The sequence below is a fragment of the Vulpes vulpes genome, chromosome 11, assembly GCF_048418805.1.
Source record: "Vulpes vulpes isolate BD-2025 chromosome 11, VulVul3, whole genome shotgun sequence".
NCBI lineage: Eukaryota > Metazoa > Chordata > Mammalia > Carnivora > Canidae > Vulpes > Vulpes vulpes.
The window spans coordinates 25,936,131-25,958,584 of NC_132790.1; the positions used below are offsets into that span (position 1 = coordinate 25,936,131).

The 22,454-nt window shown below is 37.2% G+C and overlaps 1 protein-coding gene and 1 pseudogene across 1 annotated transcript in view; one reads left to right on the top strand and one right to left on the bottom strand.

Moving 5' to 3' along the window:
- Positions 1 to 22,454, top strand: part of PPME1 (protein phosphatase methylesterase 1) — an 88,462-nt gene that overhangs the window by 17,879 nt on the left and 48,129 nt on the right. The window lies entirely within an intron of this gene.
- On the bottom strand, positions 19,507 to 19,887 carry LOC112928758 (cytochrome c oxidase subunit 6A1, mitochondrial pseudogene; annotated as a pseudogene).

Below are 22,454 nucleotides of genomic sequence, written 5' to 3' on the forward strand. Positions count from 1 at the left end.
ACACCAGAGTGTCTGGCCTCAGAGGTAGTAGCCATAGGACAATAAAGGTAAAGCAACAGTAGGCGACTAAGGGTTAAGTGAAGGTATACATTCTGTCTTCTAGACACACCCATGTCTTGCTTTCTCACCTTCAGATCTTTGCTTAAAGGTGCCTTCCCTAGCCACCTGATTTAAAACTACAGTTTTTCCTAACCTGGCATTCATTGTCTCCCCCTCCTGGCTTTATTTTTTTCCATAAGAGCACTATCTGACAAATTTTTTTTTTTTTTAATTATTTAGTTTTGATAGTCATACAGAGAGAGAGAGAGAGGCAGAGACACAGGCAGAGGGAGAAGCAGGCTCCATGCACCGGGAGCCCGACGTGGGATTCAATCCCGGGTCTCCAGGATCGCGCCCTGGGCCAAAGGCAGGCGCCAAACCGCTGCGCCACCCAGGGATCCCTATCTGACAAATTTTTACTTAAGTCTCCTTCTATTGGAGTGTAATAGAAGAACCAGAACAGTAGGGTCTTAGGTCTGTTTTGTTCACTGACGTATCCCTTGGAACCTACAATAGTATCTTGTGAATAGTATCTCAGTGAATGTTTGTTGAATGAGGAAACAAATGAGATTATTCAGATCTTTTCTGAGAAGGCTAATACCTAGTCTTATGTTCCCAGGCAGGAAATTGGAGGATTTCTCTCCGGAGAATTGACTGGCCTAAGAGAAAAGACATGCAGTTATTGGTGTTTGGGGGAAGAGTCCCTCATTTAAAAGGCTAGGACTCTGTTAAATGTATAGTCATATTGAATAGTCAACAAGCCCTGTTCTCTTATAGAATCACTGGACATCTAGGGAAAGCCTCTAACACAAAAGACAGATACTAAAAAATGAGAAAAGGAAACAAGAATGCATAGAGTAAAAGAAAATCCTAAAAAAACCTAATACCTCTTGTCAGAGAGACAAGAGATAATATGGCATCTGTGAAACAAGAATAGGATGCTCTTTAAAAAGCAGAGGGGAACCTGGTTTCAGAGAACAAGAAATAGCTGTTGGAAATGAAAATATGTATAGTAATTATAAATTCAATAGAAGAGAAAGTTTAAGGAATCTTCTAGACAGTAATGTGTTCTAGCTTAAGGTTAAATTTAGAAATATGAGGAATAAAAGATTCTTAGTTAAAAAAAAAATCGACTACACTACCTTACTTAGAAGATGATAGAAAAATGCCTTATATTTTGAGAAAGAATATCTGGCCTAAAATTTTTTGGCTAGTATTTCCCTACAATATCTTCATGTCTCTTTAATTTTGGAACTATTTGTCTCTTTTAAATAGTATATAGCTGGAATTAAAAAAAAAAATCTCCTCTGAGGATACTTGCTTCAGATCAGCTTCATTTTTGTGCATAGACTATCCTAGAAAATAGTCTAGTGAATTTAGTCTGTCCTTGATATATTTGGTTTTATTTCTACCATCTTATTTTTTTTTAAGATTTTATTTATTTATTCATGAGAAACACAGAAAAAGAGAGAGAGAGAGAGAGAGGCAGAGACACAGGCAGAGGGAGAAGCAGGCTCCGTGCAGGGAGCCCAACGTGGGACTTGATTCCCCAACTCCAAGTTCATGCCCTGGGCTGAAGGCAGGTGCTAAACCGCTGAGCCACCCAGGTGTCCCAACTTCACTCCTTTTTATTGCTGAATAGTATTCCATTTTAGATGCCAGATTTTACTTATCCATTCAGTGGTTGATGGACATTTGAGTTGTTTCTACATTTTAGCTATTACGAACAATGCTGCTGTGATCATTCATATACAAGTTTTAAGGTGGACATTTGTTTTCATTTTCCTTGAGTATACCTAGGAGTGAAATTGCTGGATCACATGGTATCTCTCGGTGTTAATTTTTTGAGGAACTGACAAACTATTTTCTAAGGCAGCTGCACCATTTTATATTCTCACTGGCAATATATGTGGGTTCTATTTTTCCACATTTTTTAAAAGATTTTATTTATTTATTCATAGAGACAGAGAGAGAGAGAGAGAGAGAGAGAGAGAGGCAGAGACACAGGCAGAGGGAGAAGTGGGCTCCATGCAGGGATCCCAACGTGGGACTTGAGCCTGGGTCTCCAGGATCACGCCGCGGGCTGCAGGCAGTACTAAACCGCTGTGCCACCGGGGCTGCCCTGTTTTTCCACATTCTTGAGAACACTTGTCATTGTTGATCTTTTTGTTTATAGCCATCCTGGTTGTGTGAAGTGGTTCTTCATTGTGGTTTTGATTTGCGTTTCTCTAGTAACTAATGATGCTGGGTATTTTTTTATATGCTCATTGGCCATTTGTAGCTCTTCTCTGGAGAAATATGTATTCAGATTGTTTGCTCATTTAAAAAATTGGGTTAGCTGTCTTTGTACTGAGTTGTGAGTTCTTTATATATTCTAGATAAAAGTTCCTTATCAGATCTATGATTTGCAAGTGTTTTCTTTCATTCTGTGGGTTGTCTTTTCATGTTTTTGATGGTTTCCTTTGAAGCACAAACATTTAATTTTGATAAAGTTCAAATTGTCTTTACCTTTTCTTGTGCTTTTGGTATCATAGCTAAGAACCCATTGCCTAACCCAGAATCATGAAGATTTATGCTTATGTTTTCTTCTTAGAGTTTTGTAGTTTAAACTCTTATCTGTTGGTCTGTGATCCATTTTAAGTTAATTTCTGTGTATGATATGAGGAGTGGGTCCACTTTCATTCCTTTGTATGTGAATATCCAATGAAAAGACTCCTCTTACCCCATTGACTTACCTTGGCATTCTTGTCAGAGATCAATGGATCATAAGTGTATAGATTTATTTCTTATAGATATATATATCTACCACGCTGTCTGGATTTATAGATCTACCACGCTGTCTGGATTACTGTAGCTTTGTGGTAAGTTTGAAATCATGAAGTATGAGTCTTCCAACTCTTTGTTTAAAAAAAAAATGTTTTGGCTATTTTAGATTCCTTGAATTTCCATATGAATTTTAGGATAAGCTTGTCAATATCTTCAAGGAAGCCAGATGTTTCATGATGTATGAGTCTTTTAACTTTGTCTTTCTTTAAAAAAATTGTTTTCACTTTTTTGGGTTCCTTGAATTCCTATGAATTTTAGGATAAGCTTGTCAATTTCTGCAAGGAAGCCAGATGTAATTTTAATTTTGATAGATATTGCTTGAAATCTGTAAATCAATTTGGGAGTATTGCCATTTTAACAAAATTAAATATTCTGATTCATGAATGCGGAGTGCCTTTGTATTTATTTAGGTCTTTTTATATTTCTTTCAGCAATGTTACATAGTTTTCAGTGTGTAAGTGTTGCATTATTTTGTTTAAATTTATTCCTAAGTATTTTTTTCTGATCAGTGATATTATAAATGAAGTTGTTTTCTTAATTTCATTTTGGATTGTTCATTGCAAGTGTATAGAAATAGAACTGATTTTTGTATATTAATCTTGTGTTTTGAAACATTAGTGAACCTGTTAACCAGTTCTTTTTTTTTTTTTTTAATGGATTCCTTAGATTTTGCCTGGGGTACTCATTAAGTACTCATTTAAACATGAGTTTAACTCATTAAGTACTCATTTAAACATGAGTACTTAATCTATAGAAGTCCCAAATTTAATCAGTACTCCCATTCTTCTAAAATAATACGAAGACTTTAGGAACCTGTGGCAGCCAGAATAATAGCACCTTAAAGATGCTCAGGTTCTATCTATAAGATATTTATTATTTTACATGGCAGAGGAAAATTAAGGTTGTTAATCAGTTGACTTTAAAATAGGTTATCTTGGGGCACCTAGATGGCTCAGTTGATTGTCTGCCTTCAGCACAGGTCATGATCCCAGGATCCTGGGATCAAGTTCTGCATTGGGCTCCCTGCCCAACAGAGAGCTTGCTTCTCCTTCTCTCTCTGCTGCTCCACCTGCTTGTGCATGTACATGCATGCAAAGTTTCTCTCTCTGTCAAAAAAACAAATCTTAAAAATGAAATACATTATCCTGAATATTTGGATGGGCCCAAAGTAATGACAAATGTCCTTTAAAGAAGAGGGATGCAGAAGAACAGGTCAAAGTCTGAGAGAAATGTAAAATTGCTACATTGCTGATTTTGAAAATGGAGGAAGAGCCTATGAACCAGGTAATACAGGCAGCCTCTAGAAGCTGGAAATGGTATTTAAATATCTCAGTCTGGGCAGTAGAGAAACTCATAGCTACCAGGTTGCTTATTTTTGTAGACCTTTGCAATATGCTGAGTTAGAATATACTTTTTTAAAAAACAAAATAAAACAAAAGGAATCATGAATTCATACTAATATTTCCAATTAAGATTACAGAGTTTTTTACTTCTTTGATTTTATATAATTTTGTCTTCCTTTACAATGGAAATCTTGGTTCCTAATGACATTAACCTACCTACTTGCTTGATATATGTATGTAAATATGCACATACATGATGTTCAGAATAACCAGTTAAGCTATCAATTAAAACTATCAACAACATTATTACTGAATTCTGTTTAAGATTTCTATTCAGTTCTTTCTTTTTTTTCTTAAAGTATGTCCCACCAGAGATGAAAAGTCAAATGATTATGTTTTAAAGTCACGTGGAATAATTGTTTATATACCATTAGGTTAATTCTTTTTTGTTGTTGGTGGTGGTGGTGATTGGATTCTATAAACTGTTAAACGTATTCATAAAACAAAAAAGAAATTATTTATATGACTCCAAAATTAAGACTATAAAAGCAGTATACATTCAGAAACTTTATGACATCTATTCATTTTCCCTCTAGTACCCTACTGCAGGGTTTCATTAGTTTTTGTTTAATTCTTACACTTTTATTTTTTTAATATATTTTTTATTTTTTATTTTTTTAAAGATTTTATTTATTCATTAGAGAGAGAGAGAGAGAGAGATTGGCAGAGACATAGAGTGAGAATCAGGCTCCATGCAGGGAGCCCAACATGGGACTCAGTCCCTGGACTCCAGGATCATACCGTGGGTCGAAGGCAGGTGCTAAACTGCTGAGCCACCCAGGGATTCCCTTTTTAATACATTTTTTAAAGATTTATTTATTTGTTTTAGAAGGGAAAAGTCAAGGGGAGAGGGAAAGAGAATCTCAAGCAGACTCCCCACTGAGTATGGAGCCCAAAACACGGCTTGATCTCACCACTCTGAAATCATGACATGAGCTGAAATCAAGAGTTGGATGCTTAAGCAGCTGAGCCATGCAGGTGTCCCAATTCTTCTACTTTTAAAAAGTGTGTGTGTATATATTTATATTCTTAGGTAAAAGATAACGTATATACTGTTCTGCATAGTACTTTAAAACTTAATATATCCTGGTCACCCAATAGTGTGTATACAGATCTTTTTCATTCTTTTTTTCTGCCTTCAGCTACAGAGTACTTCATTGTATGTATGCAACACAGTTTATTCAACCATTCTCTCTACCGATGGACTTTGAGTTCTTTCCATTCTTTTGTATTTCAAATAGTGCCAAAATGAACAAATTAGTGCGTATATCACTTTGTATTTTGGGAGGTGGAGCTACTTTTAACATAATTGTCTTTAATGTTCTGCAGTTTTATTATAATATAGTAATTCTCTTAAAATCTTGTCATTCATTGGGCTTTAGGAATCTGTATTTTGAAGTTTTAGTTCTGGAAACGTTAGCTATTACTCTTCAAAGATTACCTATACCCATTCTCTAATTTTCTGTTGGAACTCCAATTTGACATAGTAAGTTATTTCTTAACTTCTTTAATAATTTTCATCTTTTGTTTCTGTGCTACATGCTACATGTATCTAAGTTTATCTGAACAAGTATTTAGTTCACCCTTCTTCACTGTTCTAATTTGTTAAACCTTACCATTTGTTTTTCAGTTCTATTCTTTTCATTGTAATTGTGTTTGTTTCAAGTTTTTATTATTTGTAAAACATATCAGTTATTTATATTCTCTCTGATTATTTCAGTCCCTGAAGTCTTTGTTTCCTCACGTGTTTTATGCTTTTTTTTTTTTAAAGATTATTTATTTATTTATTTATTTATTTATTCATGAGAGACACAGGCAGAGGAAGAAGCAGGCTCCATGCAGGGAGCCTGACGTGGGACTGGATCCTGGGTCTCCAGGATCACATCCTGGGCTGAAGGTGCGCTAAACCGCTGAGCCACCCAGGCTGCCCTGTTTTATGCTTTTTGACTATGAGGTGGTCATGTACTTTGGAACTTTATATTTGGGAGTGTGGTCCTAGAATGAAGGTTGATCTCTTCAAAGAGGATTTTCTTTGATTCCACTTGGGTCCTGAGAGCACTACCAGTCTAAATCCCACTTTAAATTCTCAACTTGAAACTTCTTAGAGTATATAAGTGGTATAAATTTAGCCAAAATCAGTTTGACAACTGTCTGTGTGGTTAGTTTCATCAGAGAAGGATTTTTTTCCTCCTCCCTTCCATTTTTTTGTTTCAAGTTTTTAAATTCTAGTTAACATAGAGTATAATATTAGTAGAATTTAGTGATTCATCACTTACATATAACATTCAGTGCTCATCACAAGTGCCCTCCTTAGTACCCATCACCCATTTAGCCCATTCCCTGCCTGTGTCCACTCTATCACCCTTAGTTCTCTATAGTTAAGAGTCTCTTGTGCCTTGCCTCCCTTTCTTTTCCCACCTTCCCCATGTTCATATGTTTGTTTTTTAAATTCTACATATGAATGAAATCATATGGTTTTTGTCATTCTCTGACTAACTTGTTTTGCTTAGCATGATAGAATTCTAGCTCCATTCACATCATTACAAATGGCAAAATTTCATTCTTTTTGATGGCTGACTAATATTCCTGTGTGTGTTCATATACATATATATAGCACATCTTATTTGTCCATCAGTTGATGGACATTGGGCTCTCTCTATAATTTGGCTATTATTGAAAATGCTGCTACAAACATCAGGGTGCCTGTGTCCCTTCAGATCATTATTTTTTGTCCTTTGGGTAAATACCTAGTAGTGCAATTGCTGGGTCGTAGGGGAGTTCTATTAACTTTCTGAGGAACCTCCATACTGTTTTCCAGGGTGGCTGCACCAGCATTCCCATCAATAGTGTAAGAGGATTCCTTCCTCTGCATCTTTGCCAATAACTGTTGTTTCCTCTGTTGTTAATTTTAGCCATTCTGACAGGTGTGGGGTACTATCTCATTATAGTTTTGATTTATATTTCCTTGATGATGAGAGATGTTGAGCACCTTTTCATGTTGTCTGTTAGCCAGCTATATGCCATCTTTGAAAAAATGTCTATTCATATTCTGCCCATTTCTTAACTGGATTATTTGGTTTTTGCATGTTGAGTTTCATAAGTTCTTTATAAATTTTGAATACTCTTTATCAGACATGTCATTCACAAATACCTCCTCCCTTTCCATAAGCTGCCTTTTAGTTTTGTTGATTGTTTCCTTTGCTGTGCAGAAGCTTTTTATCCTGATGTGAAGTCTCAATAGTTCACTTTTACTTTTGTTCCCTTGATTCTGGACATGTGTCTAGTACAGAAGTTCTATAGCCAATGTCAAAGAAATTGCTACCTGTGTCCTCCTCCAGGCTTTTGATGGATTCCTGTCTTACATTTAGGTCTTTCCTCAATTTTGAATTTGCTTTTGTGTATGGTGTAAGAAAGTGGTCCAGTTTTATTCTTCTGCATGTGGCTGTCTAGTTTTCCCAAACACATTTGTTAAGGAGACTTTCTTTTTCCATTGGATATTCTTTCCTGCTTTGTTGAGACTAGTTGACCGTATAATTGTGGGTCCATTTCTAGATTTTCTGTTCTTCTCCCTTGATCAGTGTATCTGTTTTTTTTTGCCAGTACCATACTGTCTTGATGACTATAGCTTTGTAATATAGCTTTAAGTCTAAAACTGTGATGCCTCTAGCTTTGTTTTTCTTTTTTCAAGATAGCTTTGACTAATTGGGGTCTTTTATGGCTTCCCAGGAGGAATTCTACCAAACATTAATTTTTTTTCTAATTCTTTTTTTTTTTTTTTATTCATGAGAGACATAGAGACATAGAGAGAGAGAGAGAGAGAGAGAGGCACAGACACAGGCAGAGGGAGAAGCAGGCTCCATTTCATGCAGGGAGCCTGATGTGAGACTTGATCTCCAGGACCACACCCTGGGCTGAAGACAGCACTAAACCACTGAGCCACCTGGGCTGCCCTAATACTTTTTTTTCAAGATTTTATTTATATATTTGAGAGAGATAGAGACACAAGAGCATAAGCATGAGGGGGGGGGGAGGGGGGGGAGAAGCACACTCCCTGCTGAGCAGGGAACCCCATGTGGGGCTTGATCCCAGGACCCTGAGATCATGATCTGAGCCAAAGACAGACTCTTACCCAACTGAGCTACCCAGCTGCCCCATCTACCAAACATTTAAAGAAGAGTTAATACCTATTCCCAAACTGTTCAAAAAATAGAAATGGAAGGAAAACTTATAAACTCATTCTATGAGGACAGCATTGATTCTAAACAAGACAAACACCCCACTAAAAAGAATTACAGACCAATATCCCCGATGAACATGGATGCAAAAATTCGCAACAGGATATTAGCCAATCAAATCCAACAATACATTAAAAGAATTATTCACCACGATCAAGTGGGATTTATTCCTGGGCTGCAAGGGTGGTTCAGTATTCACAAAGCAATCAACATGATATGCCACATTAATTTTTAAAAAAGGAGGGGACATAAGAACCATTGTGATCATCTCAATAGATGCAGAAAAAGCATTTGATAAATTCAGCATCCATTCTTGATAAAAAGTAAGTTTAGAGGAAACATACCTTAACATTAGAAAGGCCACATATGAAAAAGACAAATAGCTAATAATCATCCTAAGTAGGGAAAAACTGAGAGCTCTTCCTCTACAGTCAGGAATAAGACAGGGATGTCTACTCACCATTGTTATTTAATATAGTGCTAGAAATCCTGGCTCAGCAATCAGACAACAAAAAGAAATAAAAGGCATCCAAATCGACAAGGAAGAAAAACTTGCACTATTTGCAGATGATCTGATACTCTATGTGGAAAACTCAAAAGACTCCACCAAAAAATTGCTAAAACTAATACACAAATTCAGTAAAGTTGTAGGATTCAAAATCAGTGTACAGAAATCTGTTGCATTTTCGATACACCAATAATGAAGCCGCAGAAAGAGAAATCAAGGAATCAATACTGTTTACATTTGCACCAAAGCCCATAACATACCTAGGAATAAACCTAATCAAAGAGGCAAAGGATCTGTACTCAAAAAACTATAGAACACATGAAAGAAATTGAGAACATCACAACAAAATGGAAAAACATTCCATGGCTCATTGTTGGGAAGAACAAATATTGTTAGAACGTCTCTGCTACCCAGAGCAATCTACACGTTTAATGTAAGCTCTATCAAAATACAAGGAGCATTTTTCACAGAGCTAGAACAAATAATCCTAGTCACAAAAGATCCCTTCCATTCAATGCCAAGTTTCAAGACAGATATTTTTCTTTTAGTCCTGAGATTGGGTTAGGGAGCAGAGTTAATTCTACTTTACCCTTTCACTGACAGAATTGTCTTTTGAGATACCAGCTTTATGAGAGAAAGGTTTCCTGCAGGGCTGCCCAGCAAGGCTCCTCACCTTGGGCTTTATGTCGCATTTTGTGTGCCCCAAGAAACCCCCCAAACCTCCATTTAAATAGTTGGTAAATGCTATCAAGATAAAAGCCAGCTTTAATGTACTAAGTGCCTCTCTAGGTCCCCACCTTCACTTTTGCCCTCAGTATTCCATATTCCTTACTTTCTTGCTGAGACATCCTTGCATTTAAGAAGAATGAATGAATATATAATTTATATATAACATGTAAAAGTATAATACATAAATACAATCTCACATATTGTATATTTATTTTTATATATTTTTTTACACATACATACATACAATTTTAGCCAATACATCCAAAGTTAGATCTATCAAGGTACCTAATTACCATGGATAGAAACAGTTCCTGACATAAAATTTCTGTTGTTGGTAAAACTGTTAGTTATGTGTGAAAATGGGATAATAACATCATCTGGCATGGAGAGTTTCAAAATTAATCTCCCTTTCTCAGGAAGCTACCAGAGGATGTGTTCTATCAAAATAAGATGATGCATCAAGAAAAATACCTGATATGGAAATCAAGGATTCAGCACAAGAGAGAGGCAAGAGGAATTCACAGGATGATGGTGAATGAAAGCATTTCATCATCTCCAAGAGTAAACAGTCCTATTTGGAGCAGAATGGAAGGTGCCAAGAATGGAAATTTAAAAAGAAAAAAATAGACCTGATAGATTATTTAATGTGATCATATTAAGAAAAGTTTTACAGATTTCTCAAAGGGTTCTTTTTATTTAGAAAAATTTATTTCTGAAATATACAGAAAGGTTTAAAGTATGTATGTGTAGTGTAGAGAAGACCAAAATAAATCCCCATGTATCTACCACCTGGCTTATGAAATAGGACATTATTCTTATTAGCACTTTAGATGCCTGTTTGCTTTTCCCCAAAAGCATCTCCACTCCCCATAGTCTTGAATTGCATGTTTATCATTCTCTTGCTTGTTTCTTTTTAAAAACTTTTATTTATTTATTTTTGATTTTTGATTTAAATTCAATTAATTGACATATAATGTTAATTATATATAATAAATTATAATGTATTACTAGTTTCAGAGGTAGGGGTCACTGATGCATCAGACTCACATAATACCCAGTGCTCATTACATCACATGCCCTCTTTAATGTCCATCATCCAGTTATCCTACCCTGCCACCCCCCCCCCTTCAGAAACCCTCAGCTTGTTTCCTGTGGTTTGTCTCTGCCTCTGTGTCTTGTTTTATTTTTTTCCTCTTTTCCCCTGTGATCCTCTATTTTGTTTCTTAATTCCACAGATGAGTGAGATCATAGGATAATTGTCTTTCTCTGATTGACTTATTTTGCTTAGCATAATACCCTCTAGTTCCATCCACATTGTTGCAAATGGCAAGAATTCTTTTTGATGGCTGAGTAGTATTCCTGTGTGTGTGTGTGTGTGTGTGTGTGTGTGTGTGTGTGTAGCTAGCTAGCTAGATAGATGTATACACCACATCTTTATCCATTTATCTGTCAGTGGACATATGGGGTCTTTGCATAGATTGGCTACTGTGGATATTGCTGCTATAAACATTCGGGTGCAGGTGTCCCTTCAGATCGCTACTTTTGTCTTTGGGGTAAATACCCAGTAGTGTAATTGCTGGGTCATAGGGTAGCTCTATTTTCAAATTTTTGAGGAACCTCCACTCCATACTGTTTTCCAGAGTGGCTGCACTAGCTTGCATTCCCACCAGCAGTATAAAAGGGTTCCCCTTTCTCTGCATCCTTGCCAACATCTGTTGTTTCCTGACTTGTTCATTTTAGTCATTCTGACTGGTGTGAAGTGGTATCTCATGATGGTTTGGATTTGTATTTCCCTAATGTTCAGTGATTTTGAGCATTTTTTTATGTGTCTGTTGACCATTTGTATGTCTTCTTTGGAGAAATGTCTGTTCCTGTCCTCTGCTCATACTTTCTTGATTGGGTTATTTGTTCTTTGGGTGTTGAGTTTGGTAAGTTCTTTATAGATTTTGGATACTAGCCCTTTATCTGATAAGATATTTGCAAATCTTCTCCCATTCTGTTGGTTGTCTTTTGGTTTTGTTGACTGTTTCCTTTGCTGTGCAAAACCTTTTTATCTTGATGAAGTCCCAATAGTTCATCTTTGCCTTTGTTTCCCTTGCCTTTGGAGACTTGTCTAGCAAGAAGTTGCTGCAGCCAAGATAATAGAGGTTGCTTGCTGCCTGTGTTCCCCTTTAGGATTTTGATGGATTCCTGTCTCACATTTAGGTCTTTCAATAATTTTGAGTCTGTTTTTGTGTATGGTGTAAGGGAATGGTCCAGTTTTATTCTTCTGCATGTGCCTGTCCAATTTTCCCAATGCCATTTGTTGAAGAGACTGTCTTCTTTCCATTGGATATTCTTTCTTGCTTTTTCCAAGATTAGTGGACCACAGAGTTGAGGATCTATTTCGGGGTTCTCTATTCTGTTCTCTTTCATTGATCTATGTGTCTGTTTTTGTGCCTGTCTTAATGATTGTAGCTTTGTAATAGAGCTTGAAGTCCGGGATTGTGATGCCACTAGTTTTGGTTTTCTTTTTCAACATTCCTTTGGCTATTCAGGGTCTTTCTGATTCCATATAAATTTTAGGATTATTTGTTCCAGCTCTGTGAAATAAGTTGATGGTATTTTGTTAAGGATTGCGGTTAATAGGGCGGTCCAGGTGGCGCAGCGGTTTAGCGCAGCCTTCAGCCCAGGGCGTGACCCTGAAGACCCGGGATCGAGTCCCACGTGGGGCTCCCTGCGTGGAGCCTGCTTCTCCCTCCTCCTGTGTCTCTTTCTCTGTGTTTCTCATGAAGAAATAAATAAAATCTTTAAGGGGATCCCTGGTGGCGCAGCGGTTTAGCGCCTGCCTTTGGCCCAGGGCGTGATCCGGGATCGAATCCCATGTCGGCCTCCCGGTGCATGGAGCCTGCTTCTCCCTCTGCCTATGCCTCTGCCTCTCTCTCTCACTGTGTGCCTATCATACAAAACAAAAACAAAAACAAACAAAAAAAGGATTGCAGTTAATGTATAAATTGCCCTAGGTAGCATAGACATTTTAACATTTTAACAGTATTTGTTCTTACAATCCATGAGCCATGGAACGTTTTTCCATTTCTTTGTATCTTCCTCAGTAACATCATCTGGCATGGAGAGTTTCAAAATTAATCTCCCTTTCTCAGGAAGCTACCAGAGGATGTGTTCTATCAAAATAAGATAATGCATCTTACTTTGTTTTCTGAGTACAGATCCTTTGCCTCTTTGGCTAGGTTTATTCCTAGGTATCTTATGATTTTGAATGCAATTGTAAACAGGATCTACTCCTTGATTTCTGTTTCTAATTGTCTCATTGTTAGTATATAGAAATGCAGCTGATTTCTATGCATTGATTTTATATCCTGCCGCTTTGCTGAATTCCTGTATGAGTTCTAGCAATTTTGGGGTGGAGTCTTTTGGGTTTTCCACATAGAATATCATGTCCTCTGCAAAGAGTGAGAGTTTGTCTTCTTTTCCTGATTTGGATGCCTTTTATTTCTTTTGTTGTCTGCTTGCTAAGGCTAGGACTTCTAGTATTAAGTTGAACAACAGTGGTGATAGTGAACATCCCTGCTGTGTTCCTGACCTTAGGGGAATGGTTCTCAGTTTTCCCCCATTGAGAATGATGTTTGCTGTGGGTTTTTCGTAAATGGCTTTTATGATATTAGAGTATGTTTCCTCTATCCCTAAAATATGAAGTGTTTTAATCGAGAAAGGAATGTGTACTTTGTCAAATGCTTTTTCTACATCTATTGAGAGGATCATATGGTTCTTGTCCTTTCTTTTATTAATGTAGTATATTGCATTGATTGATTTGTGAATGTTGAACCACCCATGCAGCCCAGGAATAAATTCCACTGGGTCATACTGAATAATCCTTTTAATGTACTGTTGGATCCTATTGACTAGTATCTTGGTGAGAATTTTGGTGTCCATGTTCATTGGGGATATTGGTTTGTAATTCTCCTTTTTGGTGGGATCTTTGTCTGGTTTTAGGATCAAGGTAATGCTGGCCTTATAGAGTCTGGAAGTTTTCCTTCCATTTCTATGTTTTGAAACCCCTTCAGAAGAATAGGCATTAATTCTTCTTCAAATGTTTGGTAGAATTCATCCTGGAAAATTATCAAGCCCTGGACTTGTGTTTGTTGAGATATTTTTGATGACTGCTTCAATTTCCTTGCTGGTTATGAGTCTGTTCAGGTTTTTTATTTCTTCCTGTTTCAGTTTTGGTAGTTTATTCCTCTCTAGGAATGCATCCATTTCATCCAGATTGCCTGATTTGTTGGCATATAGTTGCTCATAATATGTTCTAATTGTTTGTATTTCTTTGGTTTTGGTTGTGATCTCTCCTGTTTCATTCATAATTTTATTTATTTGAGTCTTTTCTCTTTCTTTTTGATAAGTCTGGCCAGTGGTTTATCAATCTTTTTAGTTCTTTCAAAGAACTAGCTCCTAGTTTCTGTTGATCTTTTCTACTCTAATTTTTGGTTTCTATTTCATTGACTTCTGCTCTAATCTTTGTTAATTCTTTTCTACTTGCTTTAGGCTTTATTTACTCTTTCTTCTCCAACTCCTTTAGGTATAAAGTTAGATTGTGTATTTGAGACCTTTTTTGTTTCCTGAGAAAGGCTTGTATTGCTACATACTTCCCTCTTAGCACTGCCTTTGCTCCATCCAAAGGTTTTGAACATGTGTTTCCATGATTTTTTAAAAAGATTTTATTCATTTATTCATGAGAGAGACAGAGAGGCAGAGACACAGGCCGAGGGAGAAGCAGGCTCCATGCAGGGAATCTGACGTGGGACTTGATCCCAGGTCTCCAGGATCACGTCCCGGGCTGAAGGTGGTGCTAAACCGCTGAGCCACCCAGGCTGCCCCCATTATTATTTTTTAATTCTTCTTTAATTTCATGGTTGACCTATTCATTCTTTAGTAGGATGCTCTTTAACCTCCATATATTCGAGTTCTTTCCAAATTTCCTCTTGTGACTGAGTTCCAGTTCAAAGCATTGTGGTCTAAAAATATGCAGAGAATGATCCTAGTGTTTGGTACAGGTTGAGACCTGATTTGTGACCCAGTATGTGATCTATCCTGGAGAATGTTCCATGTATACTCAAGAAGAATGTATTTTTTTTTGCTTCAGGATGGAATGTTCTGAATATATCTGTGAAATCCATCTGGTCCAGTGTGTCATTCAAAGCCTTTGTTTCCTTGTTAATCTTCTGCTAAGATGATCTGTCCATTGCAGTGAGTGGGGTGTTAAAGCCCCCTACTATTGTATTATTATCAATGTGTTTCTTTAATTTTGTTATTAATTAGTTTATATAATTGGCTGCTTCCATGTTGGGGGCATAAATATTTACAATTGTTATATTTTCTTGTTGGAGAGACATTAAATTATTAGTTAATTATTTTTGTAGGGCTGGTTTAGTGATCACAAATTTTTTTAGTTTCTGTTTGTCCTGGAAGCTTTTTATCTTTCCATCTATTTGAAGGACAACCTGGCTGGACAAAGTATTCTTGACTGCATATTTTTTCTCATTTAACACCTTAAATATATGATGCCAGGCTTTTCTGGCCTGCCAGGTCTCTGTGGGTAGGTCTGCTGCCAGTCAAATGTTTCTACCCTTGTAGGTACAAACCTCTTGTTCTGAGCTGCTTTTAGGATTTTTCTCATTGTCTCTGAGATTTTCATGTTTTAGTATTATGTGTGCCTCCTAGAGTTGAATGCCTGTTTCCTTCACCATATTAGGGAAGTTAGTTCTTCACTATAATTTGCTCCAGTATACCTTCTGCTCCCCCCCACCACCTCTCTTTCCTCTTCTTATGGGATCCCAATTATTCTAATATTGTTTAGCTTTATGGTATCACTTATCTCTCAGATTCTCCCCTTGTGATCCAGTGGTTGTTTATCTCTTTTTTTGGCTTCTTAATTATCCATAATTTTGTCTTCTAGATCACTAATTTTCTCTTCTGCCTCATTTATCCTAGCAGTTAGAGCTTCCGTTTTTTATTGTATCTCATTAATAGCCTTTTTTATTTTGACTTGATGAAATTTTAGTTAGTTCTTTTATTTTTCCAGAAAAGAATCCTCTAGTGTCTTCTATGCTTTTTTCAGGCCTAGCTAGTATCTTTATAATCCTTATTCTGAACTCTAGTTCCAACATCTTACTTACTAGGTCCATATCGATTAGGTCCCTGGGTGTCAGTACTACTTCTTGTTTTTTGTTTTTTGTTTTTAATTTATTTATTCATGAGAGACACACAGAGAGAGATAGGCAGAGGGAGAAGCAGGCCCCATGCAGGGAGCCCGACGTGGGACTCGATCCCGGGTCTCCAGCATCATGCCCTGGACTGAAGGTAGTGCTAAACTGCTGAGCCACCAGGGCTGCCCATTGTTCTCTTTTTTGAGGTGAGTTTTTCTGTCTTGTCATTCTATCCAGAAAAGAATAGATGAATGAGAGAGCAAAATACTAAAATGGCAACAGTGATCCTGGAGAAATATACACTAAACAAATCAGAAGAAACCCAAAACTGAAAATAAATAAAACTTAAAAAAAAAATAAGAGAATATAATCAGACAGGTGGATAGGACAGAGCAATACACTGGATCCTGTGTGTATTTTGGTTTGTTTGTTAGAAAACTAGATCCCCAAATTTTAAAGATGAAAAACTTATGTATGTACAAAAATAAATACAATGAATGGACAGAATGTAACTGTAAAAATGAAAATTAAGAGACCAAAAAAAAAAAAAGAGAGACCAAAAAAATATATAAACAGACAAGTGAGCAGAACAGAGCAATAAACTATATCCTGAGTGTATTTTTGAATAAACTGAAACTACATTTCAGAATTGTAAAGAAAGAAAAATATATGTACCCAAAAATAAAATTAAATACATTGAAAAGATAGAATGCAACTGTAAAGATGAAAAAAATTTTTTTTAAAGATTTTATTTATTCATGAGAGACACAGAGAGAGAGAGACAGAGACATAGAGGGAGAAGTAGGCTCCCTGCAGGGATCCTGATTCGGGACTTGATCCCAGAACCTCAGGGTCACTACTTGAGCCAAATGCAGATGCTCAACCAATGAGCCAACTAGGCATCCCTGTAAAGAGGAAATTTTAAAAATACTTTCACAACAACAAAAAGAAGAGAGATCGAGATAGAGAATATGATCAGACAGGTGAAGAGAACAGAACCATACACTAGATTCTGGGTGTATTTTGGTCTGTTTGTTAGAAGAAACTGTATCCCAAGATTGTGGAGAAAGAAAAACTTGTTATATCCAAAAATAAAATTAAATACAGTGAAAGGGTAGAATGTAACTGTAAAAATGAATTAATAAATTCTTTGAAAAAGGAAAAAGAAAAAAATTAAAATTGAAAGACTAAGGAATTGTGGGAAATAACCCGTGAATTCTATATACTATTTTCCCCTGACGCTGGCATTTTGCAATTCTTTATGATCCATATACTTGGTTTTAGCCTATTTTCTTTCTAATCTTCTGGGGGTGGGGCCTGTTGGACTGATTCTCAGGTGTCTTTGCCCCAGGCAGAATTGCACTGCCCTTACCAGGGGGCCAGGTAAAGTAATTTGCTCAGGATTGCTCTATGTGGCTTTTGTTCCCTGAAGTCTTTCTTGCAGCTTTAGAGGCTGAGAAAGATGGGACGCCTCCTGTGGTTGAGCACCTCCTTTGGCCCAGGGTGTGGTTGGGGAGACCCTGGATGAGTCCCACATTGGGCTCCCTGCATGGAGCCTGATTCTCCCTCTGCCTGTGTCTCTGCCTCTCACTGTGTCTCTCATGAATAAATACAATCTTGGAAAAAAAAATATATATATATATAGGCTGAGAATGAAAATGGTGGGCCCTCCAATCTCCAGCCCAGAGCTGGAAGTTCATGGTTCCTCAGTGTGCCCTCAGGGAAAAGCAGTCAATCACTTCTGTGTCCCTGGTCTCCCTCTGCACTCTACTCACCGAGCCTGTCATTAAGCATTTGTGTTTCAGGCAGAGGACCCACTTCTAGTCTTCAAACCTTGCAGACTGCTGAGGCTGGCACCCATACCAGGGTGGGGGGCCTTGTGGTGGTTCTGCTGCTTGTTGGGGCCCCTGCTCAGAGAGTGGTTGCCCATCCCTGCAGTGGATTGTGGTTTATGGTAACCCGTAACTGAGAGCCTACTCCTGGATTCGCTGATTGCAACCAGTTTCCCCGCTCTGATGCTTGGGGAACTCTGCTGCACTCAGGCACCCCTGTTCTTTCTGTGACCCCAAGGATCCTGAGACCACACTGTCCCACCTAAGATTCTGCCCCTACTTCACTGCCTGAGCACCTTTCAGGCAGGGACATCCCTCACTGGAGCAAACTTCTAAAGGTTCCAGTGTTGTGCCCCACTGCTGTATCACTTTCTGGTGCTGGCTGCCAGAGGCTCCTGACCCCTGTGGTCTGTCTTCCCATATATCACCTTGCATTCACTTCTCCGCACCTCCTACCTTGCAGAAGGTAGTCGCTTTTCTATTTGTAAAGTTGCAGCTGTTCTTTTCTTAGATCTCTGGTTGAATTTGTAGGTGTTCAGATTGATTTGATAGCTATCTAGCTGCGTTTCTGGGACCAGATGAAACTAAGGTCTCCTACTTCTCCACCATCTTGGACGCTTCCTGTACTCATTCTGTTGACTTTCTGTATAGTTTGAGCACCTATGCAAGTATCCATAGAAAAGATATTATTTAGTTTTGCCTGTTTTGGAACTTTGTTGTTAATAGAATCATACTGCACTTACTCTTCTATGCTTCAAATGTATTTTTGAAATTCACGCATGTTACTGCATATAATTTTAGCATATCCATTTCTTCTGTTGTGGCATGTTCAGTTATCTGAAGATATCTCAATATATATATTCTAGTGTTGTTGGATTTTAGCTTGCTTGTTATTCTTTGGTTTTATGCAGATGGTTCTGTGAACATCTTTTTATGTGTATCTTAGTGCCTTTCTGCAGATGTGTTGATGTAAAATGAAACTACTAAAGAACACCCACAGTGGATGACAGTTCATCCAATTTAGATCCTTATCAATACCTAGTAATGTCTGGCTTCATATTTTGTCAACATAATGGGTGTGAAATTATATATTACTGTGACTTAAAATATTATGTCTCTAAAACATAAAAAATAAAATAAAATTTTATGTCTCTGACTCTGAAATTGGGAACCTTTTCATTTTTGAGCTATTTGTGCTTGCTTTTTTGTGAAATGTCTGCTAATATCTTATGCCTATAACAAGTTCTTATAAAATAGTTATAGTTTAATAAAAAGCTATGTAAACAAAGTAAAAGACAGTCATTCTGGAAAAAAGTAAGAGGACACAGAAGAAAATGTAATCAATATATACTATGTGGCTCAGCTGTGAACAGTATTTCTACTATAACATTTCTGAAGTACATTTTATGTGCCTATTTGTAATCATTTTTTCAAAGCTTACAGTTGAAGAAATTGAAGCAGAGATTGATTTGCTAATGATCACAAATCTTCCAGTCACTAGAAATGATTAATTTAAGTAGAAGTTTAAACTAAGACAACCTATATACAGCTGTAATATAAAAAGTGTATATAGGGATTTTTTCCCCCCTTGGACTAATCTAAATTATTTATTAGCTATCTCATGCTATAAGGAAAGGGATAGAAGATCAGTATACTGGTCATCTGCTCATCATTTGATACAAGTAAGGAAGGTGAGCTTAAGGTGCCATATACTTTTCTGGTCTGTGTGCAGAGTCATGGGTCCAAACCAGTAATGTGGTCCCCACTGGGTTGTGGTCCCAATTCTCTTTGTTCATTTTCATAGCTGGTCAGAAATGGATTCATGTGAGAATTATGGAATAGAGTATGATTACCATCTCCCCAGGAAAAGGGCTTGGACCTGATGTGGAGATGAGGGTAGGCCATCCTACCCCAGAACTTGGGTCTCTGATACTCTCCATGATGTAGCTTAAGGAAGACATTCAGTATGCTCATTCCCACGCTGGGGAATGTTACATAGTAGATGAGGGCCTCCCAGATTTGATTTGAGCTCTCCTCACTCTACATGGACCACCCCAGCTATTCCTGGGACTGACCAAGCAGCCCAGAAACCCAAAACTGAGCCACCACTGCCATTTTCAACCTGGACCAAAACTGTATATAGTTTTAATGAAAAGTTTTAGTTTTGACAAAGTCCAACTCCTGAGTTTTCTCTTTAGCTCTACTTTTGGTGGTGTAGCTAAGAAATTGTTGCCTAGGGACACCTGGGTAGCTCTGCGGTTGAGCATCTGCCTTTGGCTCAGGGCGTGATCCTGGAGTCCCGGGATTGAGTCCCACATCAGGCTTCCTGCTTGGAGCCTGCTTCTCCCTCTGACTATGTCTCTGCCTTTCTCTCTCTCTCTCTCTCTCTCTCTCTGTCTCTCATGAATAAATAAATAAAATCTTAAAAAAAAAAAAAAAGAAATTGTTGCCTAATCAAAGATCGTAAAGATTTACTCCTGTATTTTCTTCTCAAAGTTTAATAGTTTTAGCTCTTACATTTAGGTTTATGATCCACTATGATTTAATTATGTAGTGTGGGGGGGTCCAGATTCATATTACATATGAATACTCAGTCGTCCTAATAGCATTGCTTGGAAAGACTATTCTTTCCCCAGTGAATTGTCTTGGCCCTTTTGTTGCAAAGCTATGGACTATAAATGTTAGTTTATTTCTGGACCTTCAGTTCTATTTGACCTATCTATATGTCTACTCTCATGCTTATACCACAGTCTTGATTAGTGTAGTTTTGTAGTGTTCCATTTCCTTTTACTGGAAACCTCAGGATTCAGTAAGGAAGATTCTATTTATTAGCTTCAGCCTAATGATGATGCTGCTGCTGCTGCTGATGATGATAAACTTACCGAGACACCAAGCTAAGTGCTTTATGCCCATTAGCTAATTTCTTACTGTCAACAGTTAATCATTAATATGTTGGGCCCTGAGAGTATATCAGTGAACAAATGGAGAACATTTTTGCTCTTGTGGATCTCACATCAGTAGCAAATTAGGTGGAATGATTAAGATAATAACAAATAGAAGAGTAAACTAATTTTAGGAAATGATTAATTCTGTGATAAAAATAGAACAGGTTAATTTGAGAGTAACCAAGAGAGAAGGCTACTTTAATCCTCATTACATCCCCTATTAAATTGGCATTATGACCCCATCTGACATGAAGAAACTCAGGCATAGAGAAGTTAAGTGACTTGCCCAAGGTCACACAATTAATAAAGGCAGAACTGGGTCATGAAAAGAAACTTTTGGTGTGTAGCAAATGGAAAACTAATTTAGGTTTAGGAAGTTTTAAGGAAGTAGAATCTCATAATTTTCTTCCTTTTTATATTTTTTGCCTTTCTGCTGGAAATAAGTAGTTATGGTCAAGGTATAGGCCAGGGGTTCTTATTTAGGAGTCATACATGAGCTTCTTGAAGCCACTGCAATTATGTGCAAAATATGCGCATGCACTTGTTTCTAGAGTGAGGGTTTATAGCTTTCATCAGATTCTGAATGGAGTGTGTGACAGTAGCAAAGATTCTGTAAACACACTTGATTCACATGGTTTAAGTAGAAGCTCTATTTTCTCTGTATCTCCCATTGCACCACTTTGTTCTCTGTCTGCCAAACTCTTCCCTCTCGTAGCAAGAGGTGGCAAGAAATTAAACATTTATTGTGTTGGGTTTGAAATAAACTTTATTCTGACATGAAAAATTCTGTGTACTTATACTTCTCAGAGTAGTTTTGGTTTTTTTGTTTTTTTACAATTTGTTGGACTTAATAATTCATCTCTCTGTTCAAAAGTTTAGAATTGACTTGGATTCTATCAGTCATCTTCCATGTCTTGAACATTCCTGAAATTTGTTGATTGCCTTTTTGAAATCTTTCTATATTTTCCTCCTTTTTAATTCTATTGCCAGTTAGACTCCCATCTTCTTCTAACCAGGTTATTTCAGCAACATTTTTCCCCCAGAAGCAAGTCCATCTTGGAGCTTTCACCACATTGACTTTTCTAAAATATTTTAATCTGAATCATCCAAACTCCTGGGACTCTAACATGCAAATAACAGAAAAAAGAACATATATTCCCCCACTCTATTATATCTGATATCATTCTTTCTCCATGATCTGCTTTTAGTTGTATTAGCTTCTTTTTTTCCAAAACTATTGTACTTATTTCTACCTTGTTGGAATTAGCTATTTTTGTTTGCTTTTTATGGGTGTTACCTATGACAGGCACCATACTGGGTTCTTATTTGTGCCCTTCTCCCTGCCTGACAGGTCTTCCTTACCCTTTCCTGTTTCTCTCAGTCCAAATTCTGTCTGTCCTTCAATGCCTAACTTAACTGTTATTTTTTTCTTTGAAGCCTCTTTTTATTTCTCAAGCTATAAGTGATCTTTTTGTTTTTTAAGTAATCTTTATATTTCCTCCTTTGAACATTCACAGCACTTTAGCTATACCTCTTAGGGCATTTAACTCCACCTTATGTTAGATATTCACATATTTAGCATGAGCTTCTTGAGAGCAGAGGCATTGTATCACTAGTTTTATAATTATCCCTGCATCTCCTATCACCCTACCTCAGTTCCAGCCTAATACATATAATAGGTTCTTGGTGAATAAACCCTGACTTTTAAAGTATAACTTAACCTTGGGGTGGCCCATT